The following is an 18,166-nucleotide window of genomic DNA, read 5'->3' as shown; positions in this document are numbered from 1 at the left end:
CAGACAAATCTGATCTCATTTTTTGATCAAGTCACCTCCCTTGTAGACCGTGGGAATGCTGTAGACATCATATACCTCGACTTCAGCAAAGCTTTCGACAAAGTGCCCCATGATATCCTGATGAGCAAACTTGCTCGAAGTGGGCTAGATGAAACAACGATCATGTGGATCCACAGTTGGCTACAGAATCGGACTCAAAGAGTGCTTATCAATGGGACCTTCTCAAGCTGGGGAGAGGTAACGAGCGGGGTACCGCAGGGCTCAGTCCTGGGCCCAGTGCTCTTCAACATTTTTATTAATGACTTGGAGGAGGAGGTGCAGGGAATGCTGATCAAATTTGCAGATGACACAAAATTGGGAGGGATAGCTAATACTTTGGAAGACAGAAACAAAATTCAAAGTGATCTTGATAGACTGGAGTGCTGGGCAGAAAACAACAGAATGGCATTTAATAGGGACAAATGCCAAGTTCTGCACCTAGGAAAAAGAAACCAAATGCACAGTTACAAGATGGGGGATACGTGGCTCAACCACACTACGAGCGAGAAGGATCTTGGAATTGTCGTCGATCACAAGCTGAATATGAGCCAACAATGTGATGTGGCTGCAAAAAAGGCAAATGCTATTTTGGGCTGCATTAATAGAAGCATCGCTTCCAAATCCCGGGAAGTACTAGTTCCCCTCTACTCAGCACTGGTTAGGCCTCATCTGGAGTACTGTGTCCAGTTCTGGGCACCACACTTTAAGAAGGATGCAGACAAGCTGGAGAGGGTTCAAAGGAGGGCAACAAAGATGATCAGGGGACTGGAAACAAAGCCCTATGAAGAGAGACTGAAAGAACTGGGCATGTTTAGCCTTGAGAAGAGAAGACTGAGGGGAGATATGATAGCACTCTTCAAGTACTTGAAAGGTTGTCACAGAGAAGAAGGCCAGGATCTCTTCTTGATCATCCCAGAGTGCAGGACACGGAATAATGGGCTCAAGTTACAGGAAGCCAGATTCCGGCTGAACATCAGGAAAAACTTCCTGAGTGTCAGAGCAATACGGCAATGGAACCAATTACCTGGGGAGGTGGTGGGCTCTCCCACACTGGAGGCCTTTAAGACGAGGCTGGACAGCCATTTGTCAGGGATGCTCTGACTTGGATTCCTGCATTGAGCAGGGGGTTGGACTCGATGGCCTTGTAGGCCCCTTCCAACCCTACTATTCTATGATTCTATGATTCTAGGCCTGTTGAGTTCCCCTTTAAACTTCCTTTTTACCAGCTCCTTCATTTTAGAGACGTTTCTCCTTTTGAACTCAAATGTGACTGTGTTGGACTTCTATGGCAGTGTTTCCACTTAGATATAAATTAAATTTTATAGCACTGTGGTCACTGTTTCCAGTTGGTTTGACAACACTCACATCTTGCACTAGGTCCTGAGCAGCACTACTTAGGATTAAGTCCAGGGTTACCTCCCATCTGGTTGGTTCCATGACCATTTGTTCTAGGTAGGGATGCTGGAGAAATTCGAGACAGACTAAAATGAGCTCAGATTTCTAAGAATCCGACCTGTGGAATCCTCTGCGGAGCGACCCGCAGAGTCCGTGGACTTTCGGATGATATTTTTACTTTCCCAAAATTTGTGCATATAAATCCGTAGAAAAATACGTACGTTTCTGCTGAGGAAATGTAGAATGGAATAGGGGACAATACACTAAATGTTACATACTAGGGTAAATTATGTAAATGCTTACATAAATATTTATGTAAATACTTATGTAAATATTTCGGTATTTTTCTGCATGACGAAAAAAAATATTCGCATCCGTCTGTGGGTGGATGACGGAATGAAAGGCACCTGACAATCCGCAAAACACAGATGGAGCAGATTTTACACAGTTCTAGGGAACAGTTGTTTAACATATTGAGAAATGTAACCTCTTTGTCATGACTGGAACATGCATTTATCCATGCATGACATAGAAGTCACCCATTACTACAACACTTCCTCGTTTGGATTCCTCCCTGATTTCATTCTCCATCTCAAGATCACCTTGAGTTGCTCTTGATAATAGCATGTCCCAGTACTAAATTATTTTGGGGGCCCGGTCACCTATAGTGATTCTGTGGAAGAGTCTTCCCCTTTTCAGGTTTCTAGTTTGCTTGATGTTTGCCTTCTTGCGATGTCACATTAGCAACATAGCACTATAAAATCAGGTAAGAGCAAGTAATCTTATAATAAAAAGGGCAGCCAGTTAAAAACCTAATTAAATTTTAAAAATACAGATTAAAATAGAGCAGCAGAGAAAAACAAATCTGCTTATTAGGCCAAACGCCTGCTTAAAGAAAAAAGGGAGTTAATTTTAAAAGTCCCAAAGTCTGGACACAACTATTGAGAAGCCTAGATAAAGCCCAAGTGCATGAAAATCTTCATGATGCATGTGACCAAGGTGTGTATCTTCTTATCACTGTTTTTGTCACACTGTAATGCTGACTGGCAACCTGAAATGCTTGAGGGATGTTGATACAATTCAGGTTCAACAGAGACTTTCAAATAATGGTGCAGGATCTGTTCCAGTTCTGGGAAAAATCACAGTTCAGTCCAGTTTTCAGGGTTTATTTCATTCTCTGGACAGAGTAGCTGCAATAGTTTATGATTGTCACAGAATTATTATATCGATAATGTCTAAAATGTGTGTCAAATATGCATACCATATATAGTAGGCATATAGGGCATATGTGCTAATTTATGTATATATACATATGATGCCTATCATCGCGCTATTTCCAGAGCTGTATTACTTGTAGTCTATCCTTTGTGTTCAAAGCATGTTAAGAAGGGCAAATGCAGCTCAGCACCCCATTTCATTTTTTATTCTCCCTTAATTATGGAGCCCACTTATCGGCAGAGAACAGAAAGATTGTCTCTTTAACCTTCCACTTGCCCTTGTGGAAGGTTTACCTAAAAAGCTAGAAAATAAAACCAAATGCTCTAATTTGCAATCATCTTGCCATTTCAAACCCAGTTTTCATTACAGCACAAAAAGTGCATTGAAGCTGTGTTTATAACTCCCTTTTAGATAACAAATCACATTTTCTTTTGGCTGGCGAGTGTGTAGAATTAATATTTTTTTCCTTTGGTTTAATAGGTTTGTGTGTTCAGGAATGATCTTCATCAACTGAGACTCTTTATTGTGTTTGATATAATGTCAGCTTTCATTATGCCATGAGAGCGCACTGCAAATTCCTGTGTTAAAGCACCAACCATGCTGTAGAATCATTCTGACTGAAAGTAAAACAAGAAAATCATTTGTGGGGAGGGCGGAAACCCACGACTTTGGCATCCACTTTTAAGAGAAAATGAAATACATCAGGGAAGGGGCTTTTCCTTCTCTTCTTGAAACAGAGAAGAAGCTACTTACCAATGTTGCTGGCATGGGAACATGGTCCGAGACACCCCCATTTCTAACCATGGATGGGAAACCTGTGGTTAGCCAGATGTTCTCTGACTCCAGCTCCCATCAGCCTCAGCCGGCATGGCCAATGGTCAGGAGTGATGTGAACTGCAGTCCAACAACATCTGGAGGGCCACAGGTTGCCCACCCTTGCCATAAGAGAACAGTTATATGCAAAAGGCAGAATGACATTTGTCTATCTGCTTACTATAGAAGATTTATGTTCCTTTTAAAATGACTGCTTTATGGTGATCATCTCAAAATGTGGTTTGTTCCACACCTACATATACATCATTTTATTTCTTAGTGTTTTGGTGACTCACAACTGAGTGTGTGAACTGCTTTCTTTGAAAAGCATTAGTCTTTGAGGTAATCTGAAATTTCTGTTTGTAGAGCTTGATCTGTGATGCTTCATTCACATGAGCATGTTGTCACCTGATGGTGATGCAGTCGTCACTGATGGATATGCACCTGAAACCACCTTTATAGCAAGTGGTATGAGAGGAAGCCCTCTGCTGTTTCCATGCTACACAGAACACTTTTGTCACTCGTTTTGTTTGTTTTGTTTTATTTATTAAAATATTTGTAGGCCCCCTTTCAGGGCAGGTGGCTCAGAACAATAAAATCCCATATAATAAAAATGATAGTTATAAAACAGCAAAAAAATCATAAAAAACAACAAACACCAGAAATAAAACACCTGCCCTAGACAGGATTAAAAACCTACAACACAATTGCAGCTACAAACCAGAACAGTGCAGTAAAACATAATCAGGGGAAGGCCAGAGGACATACTACCCAATAAACAAGATTCTCTTAGAACTACAGTGTTGTTTTCCTATCTTCTGCCTTCTTACATGTTCATGTTATTTCACTTCTTGGAAATTATTTGCACGCACTGATGAATTTTCGGAATGGATGTCACTAGTAGCGGTCTCTGCTGCCCCAGTCTTGCTCTGAGGAAGACTGATCGCCGGTTTTACAAGGTAGCAGTATGAACCCAGTCAAATTAGGGCTGGCTTTAAACAAAACCCCACACTTTATTGGCAGACAGCTACAGCAAGATGCATTACATATTATAGAAAAGAGAGTCGCATAAAGGGAATTATCTATTTTTCATCTTAGCAAGGCTTAAGCTGATACATAGAGAGACTCCATTAAAAGAAAAAGTAGTCAGGAGTGAAGATCAGATAAAATGCCCTCTCCAAGGGAAGAAAAAACCTGTTGATGGGTCACAAATATTTTTCTAGCTCTGTCAGAGAAGCAGAGAGAGAAAATTGCTTTTAAAAAAGAGAAGCCAAAGTGGATTATGCCAGCTGTTTCCACCTGTGTGTGGCAATACATTTTGCATTTCATGTCATTGAGTGCAGCAGAAAGGAAATAATAAGCAGGAATCTGGGGGAGAGGCAGGCATGATTTAAGCCCCTGCTCTTGCCGTCCTCAGATTTCCTTCAGCCAAAGTATTGTGCTATGTCAGGCTAATTTTGAACTTTGCATCTTGCAATAGGGTCAGATTTATACTGCATTAGTATTGTTTGTCCGCTGCATGTGGGTATCTCAGACAATGAAATTTGGTCCTCCAGTCTTCAGCCAGATACCCAGCTTGATAGGCCATTGGGGCGGGGGGTGTTTACCTTGACGGGCAATCAAAACCCACACTCTGATCCTTTTGCCCCCTAAAGAAGAGAGTCTCCCCATTGTGAAGCAAGCCACCAGCTGATCCTCCTAGTCAACTCTCCTGTGTTGTCAGGATCTGGCCAGTTCTACTTGCAACCATTTCTGACTTCAGGCCTGGAGGGTATGAAGCAGCTGGAAACAAGTGGAAGCAACTGAAAGTGAAGGACAGCAGGCTAGGGCAGAAGATGAGGCTCCTCTAGCTTAAATCGCAAGCCCGGCCAATTCATAAATGTCATACTGCCTGCCAAGCAGGAGCCAATATTGCGCACCAAAATTCCCTTCTGTGCCTGAAGAGGGCTCTGAGACTGTGGCTGCCTATACATCAAAGAAAAGATCTGAAGTCCTATCGTTATAGAGCCTTTCCGCGTTTACAGTAGGCTCCCAGACAGTGACCACATGATTGTTGAGAGGGGAAGTTTTTATTTTCAAGGTTCTATAGCACTCAATGAAACAGCGCCATCTGGTGGTTGTTTTAATAGTGCAACAATCTGACGTATTTTAGTACTTCATTATTTCTGGATCTATTCTAGATCTGGATCCTGAAATAACCAGGAAATACCTCTGGATGTGCCCTGGAGGTTGGCGACGTCATGAAAAGGACCCGCAAACTTCCATGAGTGAGCAATCTCAATAGCAGGATAAAAGCTCAGCATGAAGAAGCCCGTAGGCACACACAGTCTCTGGGCTAAACTAGATGCAGCCTTCAGTTATGCCAAAGTGTCTGCCTCTTTCACCTATAAAATGGGGCAGAGAATCTTGTCTGTACATTAAAAGGAGCATGCCAGGGAGGAGAGTGAAAACTTCCCCCTCTCCTGCTTTACGATGTTGCACTCCTTTGCTTTAAATCATTTCTACCTACCCTTGCTTCAATATGGGCTGGACAGAGAGAAAATCCCTTGAAGCAGGGAAGTGAGGTAAGGCAGGGGAGTTTTGCTTATCTCTACTTTGTGCATATTTTCAGGTAAAGACTAGAAACCACCCACCCCTTCCAGCTCTGCTTTATATGTGAGCAGGCAGATGCATACATAACACTACACATGTCTGCCCAGTCACATCTAGGTTGTCCCTCAGTAGCACATCAAAGTAGGGCTATGATTCAAACCATGAGGTTCCCTGACATGTACAACCTTCTATCCTGCTTTGTTTCCCTTTTAGATCCAAGTACAGTGTATATTGACATTTCTGCTGCTGCTCTTGTTCATTCTCCCAGCCAAGTCTTCCTACATCCAGCTTTACTTAACTCATATTGCTGCCTCACATCCTGTTCAACCTTCCTGCACTTGTCCTGCTCCACTCCTACTGATGATTCTCCCCTGGACATCCAACCCACCTCCCAGGTTTCATTCCTTTGCCATTCAGGGCATATCCTTCTTGCCATGACTCTCTGGGTTGATCTCTTGGCCTAAAATAAAGTTCTTCCTACAGTGTATCTCAGCAAGGGCCCAGTTCTTCCATCTTCTCAACCTGCCCTTGATCCTGCAAAGATCACTCCAGTTCCTTTAGTTCATACTGTTAGCAACATATCAGACTTCAGTAGTTACAGTAGTAGCTCCTATATGTGTGTGTGTGTGTGTGTGTCTATGCGCTGCGAGAAGAGGAGAAAATTGGAATTATTAAGGGTGCAATCCTATGCATGTTTAAATGGAAAGATGTCCTACAACTCCCAGCATTCCTCAGCCAGCATGGCTGGCTGAGGAATGCTGGGAGTTATAGGACATTTTTCTGTCTTAACATGCATAAGATTACATTTACCTAAATGTATAAGCACTTAGCAAACCATTTCATTCATGGCAGAATCTGAAATAACTCATGGATTCTCAAATATTTCTGCATAGTAGCTGATAGCTAATTTGGATTTCATTTCAGTGGTGGCCAACATATTTTTCCAGGAAAGATAGCCATTGCTATTCAAACTTGGCATGGCGCCACTTGATAAAACAGTTTACAGTTAAAACATCAAGGGCAAACAAATATAATTCTTTAGATCTTCTCTTTTTATAAGTTTGCAGAGATGGAGAATAAATCTGTGAGGTGCATCTTACTCATGAAGCAAATTATTAAATAGAATTGGAAACTTTGCAGCAAGCAGTTATAACTGAGAATAAATGGATGCTCTCAAGACTTACATTTTCAGGAGGGCATTATGAAAAGTAGTCAGTGGAGCTCAACCACTCTCCTGAAGTCTCTGGTAAAACCCACACAGAGACAACAACCTTTTTTAGGGTGCAGTCCTATACGTGTTTAGACATAAAAAAAAGTCCTACAACTCCCAGCATGCCCCAGCCAACCATTATGGCTGGGGAATGCTGGGAGCTGTAGGACATTTTTCTGTCTAAACATGCATAGAATTGCGTCCTTAATTATTCCTCATTGAGGATGTCCAAAATTTAACACAATGGGAGAAAGAAAATGGAACAGATAAGCACCTAATTCTAAAAGGTGGAACTTTGCAAACTAGAAATGCTGGCCAAGGGAAAGGGAGCATTCAGCTGACTGGAGAAATTGTGCACGTCCCAATGTTTGCAGTCCTCAGGCAAGGAATGACATTCAACTCAGACACTTCTTGCTTGCTTGCTGAACAGCAGACCCATACAATGCAAAGCCACCAAAATGCCATGACATGTCTTTCTGAAGAAAATAAAAATCGTGGATGCCAAATGTCCATTTCTCCATTGTGTGGCTGTAAATAAAGTTGATCAAACTGAAAAACTGGACAATTGGAAGATTAGTGTAAAACTATCCACTCCAGAATCTCACCTCCACACCCTCTCATGTGTCCAGATCCAAATATTCAGCATTTCACTTACAATTTAAGTCTATCAAACAAAGAGGGCAATTAAGATATCATGTATGTGCGACAGTAACATCTCTTGGCAACTGGGCAAAGACTCTGGAGCAACCACTGATTTCCCATAGGCCATCTGATAATTGCTTTCAGTCACTCCTGACATGAGTCAGTGACTCTCTCATCGAAATGCTGTGTGTCACATTTACCCACACTTTGGGGCCAGTTGCCTCGCTCTTTTCCCTACCCTCATCCCATTTTTATTTTTAAAGCATTTAATGCCTGAGGCAACATGAGAGTTACAGCTGTACAAATAATAGCTACACTGTTTGCCCATGCAGTATGTCACTATCAAACACATAATTTTGCAAAGCATCTTGCATAGCAAATATACTACCATAAGCTAAATTCTGCCCTGCTCCTTATTTAGTCCTGTGGGGCATAACAATTATCTAAGAGGCAAACACCTCCATATTTACCTTTTCATGATCAATTTGTGTAAAAGTAATAATAATAAAAAAGATCTGATTGGGAATAAGCCAGGTTATATCTTCAAGGCATGCCAGAACCCATCACATGTCTCCGCTGACTGATGGATAGGACACGTGAGGTATTCAGTGCAGTGGATGCCCATCTTCATTGCAATCTTGACATCTGGACATGAGAGTTAGCTTCACAAGCTGTTTAAAGTGCTGCACTGAACAGATACAATTTCAAGTCAGTGGGTTTAGTTATGTTTATAAGCCAGACTCTTATCAATCATGAAACACTGAATTGGATTTGAGAGTTCATCATTTAACTAATCTTATTTAACTCCATCTATATCCTGTCTTTCTACATATAATGGACCCAAGGAAGATTACAGCTGCACATATTCATACATTTAAAACAATAAAATAATATGACCCCAATCCATCCATTGTTAGTCATGATGGGGAACTCCGTTGACAACTGGTGTGGTGCACTGAGGTAATTTCAGATTCTGGAATTAATTATCTTTAGGTGGTCATTTCAAAATGTAGTAAACCAGCCCTGCTGCATTTGGGGGTTCTTCTGTTTGTTCTGTTGAGTGGGGCCCTGAGCTTCTGCCCCAAAGTCATGCCCTGAGCGCACCACTGGAAAACACTAGTACGTTAGTTATGGCTTTTTCCCATTGATTTCAGTGGAACACAGGCTGCATTCCTATATTCACTTACTTGGGAATAAGTCCCACTGAAGTCAGCAGTGCTTACTTCTGAGTAGACATGTATAGATTATTGGGCTTGCACTGACTAGCACAACTAACTTTAGTTCAATTGGGTGCAAGATAAAATCTAAACTGGCTAAAACCCAGATGCAGAGAGTGTCCAAAAATATTACATACTTGAAAGCACTGGATGTGTTCTAGTGGAAATATGACAGATTTCAGATATAAATGGCTCCTAGATCTTCTCAAAGAGAAAATATAACATTCTGGTGATGGTGATCCACAGTCCACAGTTTATTCATATGCATTATATTCTGGGTTAGAGTTAGGGATGTACGAAAGTCACTTACCTTTTCGACGGGGTGATTCGCGGTGAGGGGGAGGCACTCCGCACCTCCCCCCGAAATCCTAATCTGGCCTGCTCCGCTCCATGGAGATTCCGCAGAGCAGCTGGCCGGGGCCACCCGCAGCCGGACATCCGGCCACTGGGCAGCCTGCAGGTAAAAAAAAAAAGCGTATGCAAATGACGGTGGCTATGGCGGCTGCCATTTTCATTCCCTTTTTTTCACTGTTTTAGCCTACATAAATATTTGCATATGCTATTACGGCGAAAAAAACAGGGAATGCAAATAGCATAGTGGGCGCCATTTGCATCCCTTTTTTTCCCGCCGTTTTAGCCTACATAATTATTTACGTAGGCTAAAACAGCGAAAAAAAGGGAACGCAAATGGCCACCATAGCAGCCGCCATTTGCGGACGCTGTTTTTTTTTTAGTTTGCCGTGATAGGCTACGGAAATACTTACGTAGTCTATCACGGTCTCCGCAGGGACACAAATGGCGTCCCTGCGTTAGCCGTGATAGGCTATGTAAGTATTCACGTAGCCTGTTGCGGCCATTCGAAAGATGCGCGAATGGCGGCTGCAGACACGGGCGCCATTCGAGGAGCACCGGAACGGCTGACCAAGGTAGGCTCCGTTCCGGGCCCATTTTGTGGGGGGGGGCTTAGTTCCGCCACGTATTTCGGGGGGCCGAATGCACTGGCATTTGGCCTCACCGAAATCCGTGGCGGAATTCTCTGACATCCCTAGTTAGAGTTGCCATCTGATTTTGCCTTCAGCATCTTTCCCCACACAGTGTCCCTCCAGATGTTTTGGACTACAACACTCATTACTCCTGGCTATTGGTCATGTTGTCTAGGGCTGATGGGAATTGTAGTCTGAAACATCTGGAGGGACGCAGGTTGGGGAAGACTGGGCTAAAGAAAAAGATTGAGATTCCAGCTGGGGTAAAACAACAGAGGAATTCTAAGCAAAGCAAAAAGAGTTTCAAGACTAGCAGTATTCCTCAGTGGGATTTTGCACATCCCCTAGCGGCCACTGAGTTTCACCTAAAATGAAATTATGAGGCAAATTTGGAAGTACCTGTTTAGAAAGATTTTTCTAATGATCTGAAACCTTTCACATTTCCGTCAGAGTGCACCCAATGCTTCCAAGCATGTAATAACTTTAAAATATCATAATTAATGCCTACTGTAATCAAATGGTAACATTTTTAAAAGTTGGAAGGAATAAAAAGACCATCCAGTCCAAATTACCATGTCCATAATCTAGAACATAACCTAAGTGCAGATGCATCACAGAAAGTGACTGCAGAACAATAAGTTTGAATTACTCAAGCAAGCTAGCTAAGCTACATGCCGCCATCACCACCACCATCATTACCATCAGTTTATGTGGATGCTACATTTTCATGGTAAACCATCCCCAAATGAGCTCACAAAAGCATCATAATAAAGTACTATAATAAGTTAAGATAACAATACATAATAAAATAGAACAGAAGTATTCTAAGACAACTAAGGTAAATTCTTATGCATGTTTAGACAGAAAAATGTCCTACAATTCCCAGCACTCCCCAGCCAACATGGCTGGCTAGGATTGCGCCCTTAATTAACAATTCAAAACGTAACAGCAAAATATAAACATATCAGCATTTCAATACGCCATCAAAACATCTCATATTAATAAATGCAGTAGTATACTACAGCTGGACAATTCACTAACAATTATCACAAAAGTCTAGAAATAAAAATACTAAAGACACCAAATTAATAGGAAAATAGTATCAGTCAATCCATAGTAAATAACTACAATAAGATAATAATATGAAGCAAAATATAATATCTCATTTCTGATTATTAAATTCAAAACAAATCTGTACAATTTAAATCTGCAATCAACATGCCAGAAGGGAAGGCATCTCTCCCTGTAAGCCCACCAACTATATATACTATATCTATATACTAATGCCCAGAGTATGGGAAACAAACAGAACGAACTTGAACTCTTAATACAAGAGGGAAATTATGACCTGATAGGTATAACTGAGACTTGGTGAGATGACTCTCATGACTGGAATACAGCAATTGAAGGATATAACTTGTTCAAAAAGAACAGGAGGAACAGAAAGGGAGGTGGGGTTGCACTGTATGTGAAAAATACATATCTCTGCACAGAAATACAGAAGGAGGAGCTTGGTAGCCCCATTGAGAGCATCTGGGTTGAAATAAATGGAGCAAAGAATAAAAGGAACCTGGTGGTCGGAGTCTACTACCGGCCACCCAATCAAGGAGAAGACAAGGATGAAACTTTTGAAAAGCAAATAGCCAATGTTTTAAGGAAGCATGATGTGGTAGTAATGGGGGACTTCAATTTCCCCGATATTTGTTGGGAGACAAATTCTGCAGAACATGGCCCCTCCAGGAAATTCCTGACTTGTGTGGCGGATAACTTCCTCCTACAGAAAGTAGAGGAAGGAACTAGAGGATCGGCTATCCTTGACTTGATCCTAACCAACAGAGATGACTTAGTGGATAAAGTAGCAGTTACAGGAACTCTGGAGGAAAGCGACCATGTTGTACTTGAGTTCTTGGTTCTAAGGGAAGCAAAAGCCGAGTGTAGTCAAACGCATACCCTGGATTTTAGGAAAGCTGATTTTCATAAACTCAGAACAATGAGAAGTAAGGTCCCATGGCAAGCGATGCTAGCGAGAAAAGGAGTCCAAGATGGGTGGGAGCTTTTAAAAAAGGAAATTCTCAAGGCACAATCACAAGCAATTCCAACAAGAAGAAAAGGTGGAAGACAACAGAAGAAGCCAATGTGGCTTCACAAAAAGCTTAGGGATGACCTGAAAACAAAAAAAGGACACATATAGGAAGTGGAAATAAGGCCAAGTAACAAAGGAAGAGTACAGGCAGATAGCACAGAATTGCAGGGATGGCGTCAGGAAGGCTAAAGCTGAGAATGAGCTGAGGTTAGCAAGGGATGTTAAAAACAACAAAAAGGCTTTCTTCAGCTACGTGCATAGTAAAAGACAGAGGAAAGAAATGGTGATTCAGCTATTAAATAAGGATGGCAAAACGATAACAGATGACAAAGAAAAGTCAGAGGTGCTCAATTCCTACTTTGGCTCAGTCTTCTCCCAAAAGAGGGTCTATGACCCCCCTGGCAAAGGCGAAGTACAGGCTGAAGGGGCAGGATTGCAGCTTGAGATCGACAGGCATATGGTCAAGGAACACCTCATTACTTTGAATGAGTTCAAATCTCCAGGGCCAGATGAACTGCATCCTAGAGTAATAAAGGAACTGGCAGAAGAACTCTCAGAACCTCTGTCTATTCTCTTTGAGAAATCATGGAGGATGGGGGAAGTGCCAGATGACTGGAGGAGGGCTAACGTTGTCCCTATCTTCAAAAAGGGTAAAAAGGAGGAACCTGGGAACTACAGACCAGTCAGTCTGACATCAATCCCTGGGAAAATTCTGGAGCAGATCATAAAGCAATCCATCTGGAAGCACCTTGACAACAATGCAGTGATTACTCGAAGCCAACATGGATTTGTCAAAAACAAGTCCTGCCAGACAAATCTGATCTCATTTTTTGATCAAGTCACCTCCCTTGTAGACCGTGGGAATGCTGTAGACATCATATACCTCGACTTCAGCAAAGCTTTCGACAAAGTGCCCCATGATATCCTGATGAGCAAACTAGCTCGAAGTGGGCTAGATGAAACAACGATCCGGTGGATCCACAGTTGGCTACAGAATTGGACTCAAAGAGTGCTTATCAATGGGAACTTCTCAAACTGGGGAGAGGTAACGAGTGGGGTACCGCAGGGCTCAGTCCTGGGCCCAGTGCTCTTCAACATTTTTATGAATGACTTGGAGGAGGAGGTGCAGGGAATGCTGATCAAATTTGCATATGACACAAAATTGGGAGGGATAGCTAATACTTTGGAAGACAGAAACAAAATTCAAAGTGATCTGAATAGACTGGAGTGCTGGGCAGAAAACAACAGAATGACATTTAATAGGGATAAATGCCAAGTTCTGCACCTAGGAAAAAGAAACCAAATGCACAGTTACAAGATGGGGGATACGTGGCTCAACCACACTACAAGCGAGAAGGATCTTGGAATTGTTGTCGATCACAAGCTGAATATGAGCCAACAATGTGATGTTTCTGCAAAAAAGGCAAATGCTATTTTGGGCTGCATTCATAGAAGCATCGCTTCCAAATCCCGGGAAGTACTAGTTCCCCTCTACTCAACACTGGTTAGGCCTCATCTGGAGTACTGTGTCCAGTTCTGGGCACCACACTTTAAGGATGCAGACAAACTGGAGAGGGTTCAGAGGAGGGCAACAAAGATGATCAGGGGACTGGAAACAAAGCCCTATGAAGAGAGACTGAAAGAACTGGGCATGTTTAGCCTTGAGAAGAGAAGACTGAGGGGAGATATGATAGCACTCTTCAAGTACTTGAAAGGTTGTCTCAGAGAAGAAGGCCAGGATCTCTTCTTGATCATCCCAAAGTGCAGGACACGGAATAATGGGCTGAAATTACAGGAAGCCAGATTCCGGCTGAACATCAGGAAAAACTTCCTGACTGTAAGAGCAATACGACAATGGAACCAATTACCTGGGGAGGTGGTGGGCTCTCCCGCACTGGAGGCCTTCAAGACGAGGCTGGATGGCCATTTGTCAGGGATGCTCTGACTTGGATTCCTGCATTGAGCACGGGGTTGGACTCGATGGCCTTGTAGGCCCCTTCCAACCCTACTATTCTATGATTCTATGATTAACTAATCTGACCTGGGAGAAGTTATTCCCAGTTCTGACATTCCCACCCCAAAATCTCCGAGTGCAAGCACAACTGATCTACAGAGGCTTCCTCTGGAAGGAAACTTTAGGGAGAAAACTCCATCTCCCAACTTCTTGTTTCCAGTTGTGGTCCGGATGCCCTAGGGAGCAAGGGGGCAAATCTGTTTATAGCAGCCTTCCCCAACCTGATGTCCTCCAGATGTTTTGGACATCAACTGTCATCAGCCCCAGCCTGCATAGCCAATGATGAGGAATGCTGGAAGCTGGAACATCTGGAAAAGGCATCAGGTTGGGGAAGGCTGGTTTATAGGTTTTCAAAGAACTGTGAAACTCTTCACTGTCCCTGTATGACTGTGACGCCGGGACATCCTTTCTAAAGGTGTGTAGAAAGAATAAGAGGAGTTAGCAGTTTGAGACTAAAGTCTGAGCTTAGCTGTGGGAGCCAGAGTTTGTTTGTCTGCCTTTCCTTTTAACCAGGACAATCAAAAGAAAATTAAGGTTCCCTTTGCAAGCCAATTAAGTCTTTACAGAGGCTAAATCTTCAGAGCTTTGTATATACTGGGGCCATGCTACTTGGGCGAATGAAACCCGTAGCTGGAGATTATGGAAGAGACCCAAATCAATACAACACAGCAGGAATTAGTGGAATCATCCAGATTGATTGCTAAAATGCCTACATAGTAGTCTATGATGAGCAGTGTGACCCTTTAGGACTTAGGGAGAACTCCCCGGAAGATATATTGACCTGAAGCAAAGGATTATCTAGTTTGGCCTTTCAGGAGAAGAGATAATAGAGAAATGTGTGCAGCACCACCCTGGATCTCAGTCAACAAAGAGAAAAGCATCACAAGACAGTCATTCTTAAATCTACATGAACTGGCCTCACTATAAGTCTCGTCTATAGATATCTGGGATGAATATATGCAGAGTCTGATTCTAAGCTGTCTATGCTGAATGGTTCTAAGTGTCTGAGTATCTTACAGTCCTGAAAGGATTTACCCTCATACAAAAGCTCTGTGGCAGGAAAAAGCTATTATCACATTTTATCCCTTCCTAATTGTAATATAACTTGTACAGCTAAGAACTAATTGTATTGAAGTATTTAGATCCATGCCCCTCCCCCTCAAAATCAGTGTGAAATTGGAGTTTAATCTGTGGATATTATCCCATTATCTTGCCATAGGCTCTGCCATCCTTACTGTATGTAGCTGCATATCACATATGAGCAGACCTCCAGATGGTCACAGGAAGCTTGGCTCAACTACTTTTGCAGAATTGTCCTTTAGGACAATAGTGCAAAATGGATATGGCAGGCTGCTTTGCTCCAGGGGAGAAAGTCCAGAAGAGGTAGGGAGTCATGTCTTGTTACCTCTTTTTTTCAATGACTGTGGGCTGTTTGCTTTAGCAACTCCAACAAATGTTTGTTTGTTCACATTCTATCTCAATATATCCCAAAGGCTCAGAATGGGCTGCAATATTTTCAGTGTTTAACATATAATTAAATACAGTGAAACAAGATTAGTGGTGCAATCCTGTGCATAAAAAGCAAGAGATCTTGTAGCACCTTACAGATTAAAAAAATGTATTATGGCATATACTTTCATGGATCTGCTTCATAAAATACTTCAGAGGAAGTGGATTGTGGTCAATGAAAGCTTATCCCATAATATATTTGTTAGTCTCAGAAGTGCTACAAGACTCCTTGGTTGTTGTTGTTGTTTTGCTCCAAATCAGTCTAACATGGCTACCCCTCTGGAAGCTGATCCTACATAAATTTACTCAGAAGTAATCCCCATTCAGTGCGATGGGGTTAACTTCCAAGATAGGATTGTACATAGGATTGTAATCTAACATTCCTAACAGCAACCACCCCCCAACATTAACCCTCTCTGCCAGTATTTTGCCTCTGCCTCAAGTACAAACTCATTTCTAACCTTTCCCATCTTCCTCTTATTCTTTTTTCATTATCTTCCTCCCTGGGCAACCCTTTTCCTGCCCCAACTCATGTTTCTTTCCAATACAGTCTCCATTCATCCCTTGTCCCAGAAATCTCTATGATGCCTCATCCTGTGGAAGTGAGAATTCTAACACTGGAATTACCAGCCCACTACGATTGATTTATTTATTACATTTCTATACTGCCCAAAAGCCAAAGCTCTCTGGGAGTTCACAAAATTGTCATGAACCAACAAAGCTATAAATACACCTGAGGTATTTCTCTTTCATTACCCTGTACCCTTAAGTATAACAGGGCAACTATGTTGCTGTTATATGAATTGCCTGCTCTAGTTCATGTGGGTATTGATCTCTATTAAGCCACGCTGGATAAATAACAATGTCTTTATTTTCTTATAAAGTAACATTAACAGCTCATGTTCCTCCAAAGCCAAGTAAATAATCAAACCAGCACACACAAAGATATTGAACGCCTTTTCCCTCAGCTTCCAGCCCAACTCCTCCCTTCAACTTCCAACTGTCATAAAACATCTCTCTCTCCCCTTTAACTGTCAAAACCCTCTTATTCCAGTCCAGGAATAAAGCTCAGTTACCGTAACATTCCACCATCAGTACTGCTAACCCCAGCACTAAACATCACCTGAGCTTTAATAAAAACAAAAAATCCCCATTTTGCCATGAACTCAACTCCTTAGACCACTATAACAGTAAAAACAATTAAAAGTCATAAAGTGCGCTCCTTCCCATCTCTTCCACATATAGTGTTGCTGTAGCACTTGGGACGGCCCATAGATCAGAGGCAAAGCACACGTTTTGCATGTACAGAGTCCTAAGTTTAATCTTTGGCATCTCCAGTTAAAGAGCCGGGGGGGGGGGGGGATCTTCACGACAACTGAATGAGAAGCACGTTGGAGTATTATCCACTTTTCATGGAAGTGGCTATGGTCCGTCAGGGACACATGAAGCAAGAAAAAATGAGTGTACTGTACCTTTAAAATCCGGTTTTCATGGGTCACACAGCACTTGAAAGGAACGTACTCCTGGGTTGGGTGGGGGGAGTAGAACTGAACGTCATCAACTGGGCAGGGGCTGCTCAAACAATGATAGAGGTTTCTTTCCCAGGCAATGTCCAGGGTCTCCCCTGCTACTACATTATTATGAATGGAGAGTAACTAATTCACAATTCTCTAGAAACAACCCAATTATCTAGTACAGCAACTGAAGGCTCCCTATGAGAGCAGCCCACCACTCCAATTTTGCTCCATTCCAGCAAACTGTTGCAGAGCTTTTGCTCCCACCCCATTTTTCCCAATGTGGGCAGATTTCCCTGAAGAAGCCAAAATCCCTGATTCTCCAGTGCAGCACTTGAAGGCTCACCTTGAGCGCATCCTCCCAATTTTGCCCCATTCCAGCAAACTGTCATGGTGTTATAGCTTCCCACCCCCCTTTCCCCTTCTCTGAGCACTTTCTCCCTGTTCACAATGACAGGCTTCCATGATCCTGAGACCTCACCAGATAACCACTCCAGTAAACCTCTTATGCATCAGAGAAGTGACTTGGGAAGGCGATTTAACACAACATTGGGGAAGAGCAGTAACACAAACATCAGAGAAGTGCATAATCACTGAGGCTAATTACTCCCACTGGCAAAATGGAAGTGCAGGGCGATTCTGAAGGCTTAAAAGAGCGCTCTAGGGCTTTGATGTGCTGGAAAGGCAGGTGCGTTATTTTAGTTATCTAGGTTATGAAGGGCATGGCCAGGTGAAAAACACACCCTTAGGAATGCCCTGACCATACCCAATTTAAAGTGGAAGGATGGGCACACAGTAGCTGAACCACAGGAGAGCTGAATTTAAGAAAAACAACACAGTAAAAGTACTCTGCAAAAATGTGGTTTCCCCACAGGTAAACCCCAGGCTGGCTCCAAAGTGGCCGCGATGTCACGTGTCCCTAATGACTTTAAGCCAC

General features: G+C 42.5%; 1 protein-coding gene across 1 annotated transcript in view; it reads left to right on the top strand.

Annotated features, from left to right (window-relative positions):
- The window catches only part of CACNA2D2 (calcium voltage-gated channel auxiliary subunit alpha2delta 2), an 806,035-nt gene that overhangs the window by 501,463 nt on the left and 286,406 nt on the right, over nucleotides 1–18,166 (top strand). The window lies entirely within an intron of this gene.

This window comes from Heloderma suspectum, chromosome 2 (genome assembly GCF_057233095.1).
Source record: "Heloderma suspectum isolate Gila_16-S chromosome 2, 16-S_ref, whole genome shotgun sequence".
Lineage (NCBI taxonomy): Eukaryota > Metazoa > Chordata > Lepidosauria > Squamata > Helodermatidae > Heloderma > Heloderma suspectum.
Note: the sequence above shows the minus strand (reverse complement) of the source record. Positions and strands in the feature narration are given on the sequence as shown.